We start from the raw sequence: 10,413 nt of genomic DNA, 5'->3' as shown, positions 1-10,413 counted from the left end.
ACCACCTCCGTAGGCCAGCGTGCCGTCCGCTGCCATATGGGGTGATTTGGGTGCGATGGTGAGGGGAATGCAGTCGGCATACCGCTCTCCCGGACGTTGCTAGGTCTCCAGTTCAAGTTTGTTGTTCAAGATGTTTCTGAATTGGTTTCTCTAGGCTGAGAACTCCCACTTAATGTACTCCTGCCAAGGACATAGACAGAGGTGGAGTCTAGAGGGTCCGCATACCGCTCTCCCGGACGTTGCTGGGTCTCCAGTTCAAGTTTGTTGTTCAAGATGTTCCTCAATTGGTTTCTCTAGGCTGAGAACTCCCACTTAAAGTACTCCTGCCAAGGACACAGACAGAGGTGGAGTCTAGAGGGTCAGAAGCCCAGCCCCCCCCCCACCCCCTCACCCACTCAACATGTAGCCAACATGATTACACACGACCTAACTGACGTACAATGAAATTGAAAGGTATTTCATTTTCACTCATATAACGAAAAAGGGATACGACCTGAAGAAAACCAACAAAGTAAAACTCCTCCCGCACAGGCCATGAAGGCCCGATGGTACCGACTGGCCGCCGTGTCATCCTCAGCCCACAGCCGTCACTGGAAGCGGATATGGAGGGGCGTGAGGTCAGCACACCGCTCTCCCGGCCGTAGGTCAGTTTTCGAGACCGGAGCCGCTGCTTTTCAATCAACTAGCTCCTCACTTTGCCTCACAAGGGCTGAGTGCACCCCGCTTGCCAACAGCGCTCGGCAGACCGGATGGTCACCCATCCAAGTACTAGCACAGCCCGACAGCGCTTAACTTCGGTAATCTGACGGGAACCGGTGTTATCACTGCGGCAAGGCCGTTGGCTATAAATAAATTTAAATTACCAATATATCGATAGAACTAGAATCTCTCTCCTACCTTTTACAAGACCAACTGCTGCACGTTGTTGGCCATACTTAAGCGCAGTGATTTTGTTTAGTTAATCAGCTCGGCTCTCTTTACAGTTGGGTGTAATATAAGTGCTGCCGTTTATTGTTTTTGTTCTGAGTGCTGTTGCGATAGTTTCTGATTGAAGGTACGATCGTAACAGGAAAGCAGAGGAAAATCAATTTCACTGCTGTTATTGTTAAGTTACAAATATGTACTATAATAGTCTACTGAGCTCTCTATAGCAGTTGAACATTGTCACGCAGGATATGGTGGCTGATGCCCAGTGACCAGCTTTCGTCCAGAGTGCTGGGCGAGTTCATTTCTTTTGTTCAGAAGGGGAGGCCGACAAGCGTTGCCACCTTTCGGTCAGTCGGCTATGGCAGAATCGATGCGCACGCCCTGCAATCTTCCTCAAACTATTTTACAGAAAATATTCGGTAAAATAATTTCATTTCCCGTTTACTTGTAGCCTTAAATGTGAAGTTCATTGTGGTGTGCCCATGATTTCGTTAATGGTCATAACTGTGACCATTACGAGGAAATAAGACACTGCGCGAAATTCAAAAAAGTTTGCAATGAAAAATAGCAGTCGCTATGATTTAGCGTTTGGTGCATGTTACATAATACGTTGCTGCGTATGAAATTTGGGTAACATGAATTTTTCTTTACAATTGTGCGGATGTCTCGATCGGTCTCCATCTCGAGAAAACTGATCTGAGGTAGCGCACTCATTTGCGATGGCACGGCGCCAGCGATAAGGCCAGAGTGAAATATCCACAACATTCCTCATATTTCATAAATGGTTTGCGATATCGAAACGAGAATTTAGCAAATGATAATAACCAAAGAGCAGATTATTTTTCCGTATGGTTATTACGCATAACTACATTATCTACCGTGTTATTCCACGAACTACAGCCTTTTCCGATGAAAGAATTTATTTTTTAAGCGTCATCGATAGCTGGTGAAATGAGAAATACTATTTGTTTTGGAACAACATAAGTGAAGTCATTACACGTTTGCCCGCATCTCGTGGTCGTGCGGTAGCGTTCTCGCTTCCCACGCCCGGGTTCCCGGGTTCGATTCCCGGCGGGGTCAGAGATTTTTTCTGCCTCGTGATGGCTGGGTGTTGTGTGATGTCCTTAGGTTAGTTAGGTTTAAGTAGTTCTAAGTTCTAGGGGACTGATGACCATAGATGTTAAGTCCCATAGTGCTCAGAGCCATTTGAACCAATTTTTGAACCATTACACGTTTATTTTGTACAGAGGAGGTGCTTTTTCGTAAGATGCTGAGCTTTTCCTCGGCTACTCACTTCATAAACGTAATAAACCTCTGTTCCAGAATTTTCTCGCAGCTGCATCTACACATATTAGTAAGACGAGACTGTGTAAACTCTGCTGAGTTTTGGCAAAGAAAGCAAATTTTAACATGCCCACATGGGATATCTATCGGTTTTACCCAAAAATCTCCACTGGTGATACTTCTCTGAAAGCTAGAAATGGTTAAAACGAGGCGAAAATAAATGGCTGCATTTTAGGCGGAATTTAGATACTAACCAAATAATAGGTGACATATTTTGAATTGGTGACACGCAAGAGTGGGCGTGAAGGCGCACCGCTAAATATTTACAACAAATGCGAGTGTAACGTTTAAAAGTAGATGGGGAATTCATTACACGCTTTTAGATATAGCGGTTGGCGAACGATGCCTCCTCAAGCACGGTGTTAATAATATTTCAGTTTTCTGGGACACTTGCCTCCACCTTCTACCATCTTTTAAGTACAAGGAATTTTCTTCTGCTGTCCCAACGTAAATATGTTGAAAGTAATTTTAGTGACTTGTGAGCTATCATTAAGCCTGTGTCATATTGGCTAAACACTACATTCTGATACTAGCAAACTGAAAACTTCGATTACAGGCATTTCGTGAGTCTAACAAAATTTGACTCGTTTGAAAAATACTAAAATAAAAAATTACTCGGGTTATATAAATATTTGATCTTGTTAGGAAAAGACGTAAAGAAAAACAAGCAGCATTTCACTGATGTTCGACCGCGGCACATCCTTAACAATACGTGACAGGAGCAATGCAATAGAAAACTTTGACTTGCAATTCAGGTTGTAAACAACGAATCACATCACACAGAATATACCGATGCTACAACACTAAACTTTGTTCAATTAAAGAAATATGTGTAACATCTTACTGATTGCCCTAAACATGGCTTCAGCTGCCCACCTCCTACAAAAACAGGAAGTATAGTGTTCGTAAACGTTTTTTCTTTTTAGTATGAAATCCTTGGAAGTGAAACAGACATTGCTCAAGCAAGTATGCAGCATTGAAAAGCATCATTTTCTACATCTAGCAGTGGCACTCATGAGCTATAAAAATAAAAGCTTTAATACCTGTTCTATGACATGTAAAGATTATTGACATTATAGTTGTGTTGTCTAAATGGGAAGTTGGTTTTACAAGTACTGGTGGTGTTGATGAATTACAAGTATACGAAGGATTTTCTACCCATTCAAGAAATAATTACAAGTTATTAAAGGTAAGATTGTGTCGTCTGAAGGAAGTTATCAGCATCCAACGTAGTACTCAATTTTGTGGAGGTTCCTTTACAGATGTCCAGGAATGGAGGTTTGTTTGCTCAGTAGTGTTATTATGAAGTGTGACTGTGCAGTGTTTCTCTTGTAAGGATAGTAAGGATAGAAACAGAGCAGAGAGTGTGTACTATTCATTATTTACGAGATATGGGGATGTAATGAGGTATGAGGTTGTTATGATGGTGATAGAGCAGGGTGAAATATATTGTAGGTATTAATAATTATTGATGACGATGATTATGAGGATAATGATAATAATGTGACAGGAAGATGCAGTGATTAGGAATTATGATGCATTATTAGGAACACTGTTTTTGTTGAAGTTGGTTTTTCATTGAATGGATATATTTCATTAGCTTGTATGTAATAAATGGAAAGTTATGAACTGTCATATGTTTCGTAGCACGACAGAAAGATGAAATGGTAAGTAACACCAATATGTTAAACGACAACACAATTACTTTTATGTGAAGTTTTTTGGGTCATCAAGTATAACTGCTTTATTATGAATTTCTGACATACTTATGTCTTTTATGATGTTTTGTGATCTTTTTCTTCTGCACATGGCGTACAAGAACATTATCCTGTTGAAGTATGTAGTTCTTCTTTTGTAAGTAATTAGATATCTTCTGTGTTCAGGTCAGATTATGATAAATATGATGTTATACACATATCCTAAAACGAATTTGTCTGTTTTACATATATTCGACATTTATGAGATGTAGCTTTTAGAAGGATATTTTGTTCAATGACTAGTTTTTATGATCACGCTAGGTAGAAATGGAAAAGGTTAATGAGAAGACTACTGATTAAAATATAAGTGTATTTCATGGTAAAATGAGCCTATCTTATCGAAGAATGTACTACTGTTTCATAATGCTTTTCTCCTTTTTGCATTTTATAACTTCTTAATTAATTTTCTTGCCATGGCTTGGGTTGTATATAATTTTGTTCATAGTATGACTCTTTATTTAAATAGCTATTGCGTTCTGTGAACTCATCTACTGCACAATTATTGGTGCTCAACAAACTTTTGACCCTGATGTCTGATTATCATTTTATGAGGACATTGGTATACTGCATTTTTCTGATGCAACCTTTGCTTTAGGTACTGCATTGCCTTTATGATGAAACTTATGTTTATTGCTTGTCTCAGCCGACCAATGTGTGCTTCATTTTGTTTACTGGTTTTCCATTGTGATTATTTTGCCGCTTTTGCTTACGATACGATACTTTGCTGCATTGGTATTTTTAATGAATTATTTGTCATGTTCATATGTATATCTACATCTACATCTACATCCATACTCCGCAAGCCACCTGACGGTGTGTGGCGGAGGGTACCTTCAGTACCTCTATCGGTTCTCCCTTCTATTCCAGTCTCGTATTGTTCGTGGAAAGGCCGGCCGAAGTGGCCGTGCGGTTAAAGGCGCTGCAGCCTGGAACCGCAAGACCGCTACGGTCGCAGGTTCGAATCCTGCCTCGGGCATGGATGTTTGTGATGTCCTTAGGTTAGTTAGGTTTAACTAGTTCTAAGTTCTAGGGGACTAATGACCTCAGCAGTTGAGTCCCATAGTGCTCAGAGCCATTTGTTCGTGGAAAGAAGGATTGTCGGTATGCCTCTGTCTGGGCTCTAATCTCTCTGATTTTATCCTCATGGTCTCTTCGCGAGATATACGTAGGAGGGACCAATATACTGCTTGACTCTTCGGTGAAGGTATGTTCTCGAAACTTTGACAAAAGCCCGTACCGAGCTACTGAGCGTCTCTCCTGCAGAGTCTTCCACTGGAGTTTATCTATCAACTCCGTAACGCTTTCGCGATTACTAAATGATCCTGTAACGAAGCGCACTGCTCTCCGTTGGATCTTCTCTATGTCTTGTATCAACCCTATCTGGTATGGATCCCACACTGCTGAGCAGTATTCAAGCAGTGGGCGAACAAGCGTACTGTAACCTACTTCCTTTGTTTTCGGATTGCATTTCCTTAGGATTCTTCCAATGAATCTCAGTCTGGCATCTGCTTTACCGACAATCAACATTATATGATCATTCCATTTTAAATCACTCCTAATGCGTACTCCCAGATAATTTATGGTATTAACTGCTTCCAGTTGCTGACCTGCTATTTTGTAGCCAAATGATAAAGGATCTATCTTTCTGTGTATTCGCAGCACATTACACTTGTCTACATTGAGATTCAGTTGCCATTCCCTGCACCATGCGTCAATTCGCTGCAGATCCTCCTGCATTTCAGTACAATTTTCCATTGTTACAACCTCTCGATACACCACAGCATCATCTGCAAAAAGCCTCAGTGAACTTCCGATGTCATCCACCAGGTCATTTATGTATATTGTGAATAGCAACGGTCCTATGACACTCCCCTGCGGCACACCTGAAATTACTCTTACTTCGGAAGACTTCTTTCCATTGAGAATAACATGCTGCGCCCTGTTATCTAGGAACTCCTCAATCCAATCACACAATTGGTCTGATAGTCCATATGCTCTTACTTTGTTCAATAAACGACTGTGGGGAACTGTATCGAACGCCTTGCGGAAGTCAAGAAACACGGCATCTACCTGTGAACCCGTGTCTATGGCCCTCTGAGTCTCGTGGACGAATAGCGCGAGCTGGGTTTCACATGACCGTCTTTTTCGAAATCCATGCTGATTCCTACAGAGTAGATTTCTAGTCTCCAGAAAAGTCATTATACTCGAACACAATACGTGTTCCAAAATTCTACAACTGATCGACGTTAGAGATATAGGTCTATAGTTCTGCACATCTGTTCGACATCCCTTCTTGAAAACGGGGATGATCTGTGCCCTTTTCCAATCCTTTGGAACGCTACGCTCTTCTAGAGACCTACGGTACACCGCTGCAAGAAGGGGGGCAAGTTCCTTCGCGTACTCTGTGTAAAATTGAACTGGTATCCCATCAGGTCCAGAGGCCATTCCTCTTTTGAGCGATTTTAATTGTTTCTCTATCCCTCTGTCGTCTATTTCGATATCTACCATTTTGTCATCTGTGCGACAATCTAGAGAAGGAACTACAGTGCAATCTTCCTCTGTGAAACAACTTTGGAAAAAGACATTTAGTATTTCGGCCTTTAGTCTGTCATCCTCTGTTTCAGTACCATTTTGGTCACAGAGTGCCTGGACATTTTGTTTTGATCCACCTACCGCTTTGACATAAGACCAAAATTTCTTAGGATTTTCTGCCAAGTCAGTACATAGAACTTTACTTTCGAATTCATTGAACGCCTCTCGCATAGCTCTTTTCACACTACATATGATCATCAGTTAGGTAGAATTACGTTTCTGATGGACTATTTTTTTTAACTTATGTTCATCACAGCACCTGTACCTCTGTGAGAGGTAACTTAGGATAAGCATTTACTGTTAGAGATTATAAAGAAGGTAAATATCATTAATAAAAACAGAATTATGATAACTGGGTGTACGAGAACGTTCAGTTATCAATATAGTATGTGCACCAACAAATGAGAAAGAAATAAGCACTAAAAGAAGGATGCATTAAAATGTATGATTAGGTAGGTCGAATTGACTTGGATTTTTGCAGTAATGAAAAGAGATGTCGATTGTGTTATGGATATATTAGATTGAATAATAATTATATTATTCAATTACGATGATATGACAACGAAATATTTGAAGGAAATTTGAATATGACGAATTTGGCAGATACATTGGTATTATGTTTTTGGGAGGTAAACTGACATTAAACGTATTATTATGTGAATACGATGTTTTTGGCAAGTAAACTGAGATAAAAGGTAGTGTGAGAAATGTATGAGTTTCCAGTGAAATTATATTATGTGTCCGCTACAGAAGTTAGAAAGGTGATCAGTACACAAAAGTAGTACATGACACCAGATAAAATATCACTGCAAATGAATGTGACTTTGATCTGAAGTGCGCATAATTCCCTTTTCTTTTCCTTTACATGAACCATGATACATCTGTTTGTATACTTTCCTCCCCTAACGTTGTGTGTACGTTTTTCATTTATGTATTTCTGTTACCACCTTTCCCATGTGTTACATGTTAGTTGTCAGTTCTCTGTAACCAGATATTTTGTGACTGATTAGGTAATATTAAATCTACTAGATTTTCTTGTATATTTTCATGGGTAGTTGTCACCATTACAAGATAAAGTTGTTTTGCCAGTTTCTCCTTCTGTATCTTGCACAGAATACTGCATAATGTTTTGCGTATGTAGATGTTTTCTGTTCACATTACTGCAAATATACGAATACTCATGTTTTGTACATAAGCTTCATCTTACAATTTCTTCTAATGCTCTTGTACTATTTCACATATTTGCTAGGAATAAGGTCTTTTCTTAGACAGACAATACTGCATGTTCAGTTCAGATTTTTAATGAATTCTAAAATCACAAATTCAATGAAGTTGGCATGGATTTAATTAATTTTAGCTCACACTTAAAGGAAATAATAGTACTGAGTATGAAGATAAGTGAACTTCAACTGGGAATTTGAATCTGCTGAGCGAGAGGAAGTCACTTTTATGTCAATATGGATATCACTTTGCATTCTTTTTAGGAAACAGTACATAGCCAGAATTATCAGGTGTTGTTCTATATAAGCAGACTAGTTTTCTGTGAACAGTGTTGGTAATGTCATACAGCTATCTTTTTCTGAGAAGAGTAGTAATTTATTTTTCTTGTTATTCCAACTCAAACATCGCACTTCACGTTACACAGTTTTCGTAATGGACTTCGCTGTTGAGTTTCAGTTGTATAGTTTTCATTGAGAACAGTCAATTTGGTTCATTGTCAATATTTCTAATTCTTGAATTCATTAAGTTAAAAGATTTGTTTTATGACACTGTTCACTTGTACACCATAGCGCCAAATAATAGTCAGTATCGCTCTGCAGTTGAGTACGATATCTAATGCATACATTGCATGAGGAGAAAATTTTGGGAAACAAATATTCATTATTTGCATACAGAGAAAAGTTTTTTATACACAGCTTACACATGGCAACGTTGCCACGATAGTAATCTGGTTTTCTGTGAGTGTGTAGTCAGAGTGCAGCACAGGTTCTCGAAAAAAAATCAGTACTACGCGTGTGTTGTGTGTATCAACATTTCTTTTTGCTGTTTTAGCTGTGGTAATTTCATGATCAATTTCGTGTGGTTTTTTTCAGAAACATTGAGTATGGAGATCTTTGTTAGGCACTTAGACAATAGTACATACCATGTAAAATATTTGAGTGTTTCTTTGATATTTTGCACATATTTCTGTAGGATACAGGAAATTATTACATTTGGTTATTTGAATAAAAGTAGAACGTTTTCCCTTGTGCACCATACATTTTTTGTTTTATTGTGTGAAGGTGCATTTTGTAAAGTTCTAAGCCTAGGAACGGATGACTGTTTAATTAATGACAGACTTAATATGTGAATCGTCTACTGTCGGTCTGCCCCAAGCTCAAAGAAACAGTATTTTAATATGGACTATCCTCATGTGCTTATCTTCTACGTGTTAAATTTAATGTAGTTTTTGTCAGGTTAGGAGTATAACATGGTGCTGAAGGTACATTTAATTAATTTTGAGATTCCACCACCAATTGCACTACTGGCTCGTTGAATTTATCACTTGTAAATCAACTGATAAGTCAGTTATCATGTGGACCAGTATTATACAGGGTGGTCCATTGATCGTGACCGAGCCAAATATCTCACGAAATAAGCGTCAAGCGAAAAAACTAGAAAGAACGAAACTTGTCTAGCTTGAAGGGGGAAACCAGATGGCGCTATGGTTGGCCGCTGGATGACGCTGCCATAGGTCAAACGGACATCAACTGCGTTTTTTTAAATAGGGACCCCAATTTTTTATTACATACTCGTGTAGTACGTAAAGAAATATGAATGTTTTAGTTGGACCACTTTTTTCGCTTTGTGGCAGATGGCGCTGTAATAATCACAAATATAGGCTCACAGTTTTATACGAACAGTTGGTAACAGGTAGGTTTTTTAAATTAAAATACAGGACTTACGTATGTTTGAACATTTTATTTCTGTTGTTCCAATGTGATACATGTACCTTTGTGAACATACCATTTCTGAGAACGCATGCTGTTACAGCATACCACATTAAAGCAATAAATGCTCAAAATGATGTCCGTCTACCTCAATGCATTTGGCAATACGTGTAAAGACATTCCTCAACACCGAAGTTTTTGCTATTCCTGATTCTCGAGAAATTTGTCTGCTACTGATGCGCGGATTAGCCGCGACAGCAGCTAAAACTCCTACATGGGCATCGTCATTTGTTGCATGTCGTGGTTTACATTTCAGGTGTGGCTGAACACATCCTGTTTTCTTAAATAACGCAACTATCCGGCGAACGGTCCGGACACTTGGATGATGTCGTCCAGGACAATAGCCGTACATCAACACGATATCGACCTTTTCCGCAATTGGTGAACGGTCCATTTTAACACAGGTAATGTATCACGAAGCAAATACCGTCCACACTGGCGGAATGTTACGTGATACCACGTTCTTATATGTTTGTGACTATTACAGCGCCATATATCACAAAGCGAAAAAAGTGGTCCAACTAAAACATTCATATATCTTTGCGTAATGCGTGAATATGTAATAAGGATGGGGGTTCCTATTTTTATAAATGCAGTTGATATCCGTTTGACCTATGGCAGCGCCATCTAGCGGGCCAACCATAACGCCATCTGGTTTCCCCCTTCAAGCCAGACAAGTTTCGTTCTTTGTAGTTTTTTCGTTTGTTGTTTATTTCGTGAGATATTTGGCCCGGTCACTATCAATGGCCAACCCTGTTTGTATTAAAGACTATCTCTTAATGTTAACCCTGATTTAAATCTGT

General features: G+C 39.4%; 1 pseudogene; it reads right to left on the bottom strand.

The window, feature by feature from the left end:
* Positions 1 to 725: 725 nt before the first annotated feature.
* On the bottom strand, positions 726 to 843 carry LOC126089631 (5S ribosomal RNA; annotated as a pseudogene).
* Positions 844 to 10,413: the final 9,570 nt, after the last annotated feature.

This window comes from Schistocerca cancellata, chromosome 6 (genome assembly GCF_023864275.1).
Source record: "Schistocerca cancellata isolate TAMUIC-IGC-003103 chromosome 6, iqSchCanc2.1, whole genome shotgun sequence".
In the NCBI taxonomy this organism is placed as follows: domain Eukaryota; kingdom Metazoa; phylum Arthropoda; class Insecta; order Orthoptera; family Acrididae; genus Schistocerca; species Schistocerca cancellata.
This window is presented reverse-complemented; position numbering and strand designations above follow the sequence as displayed.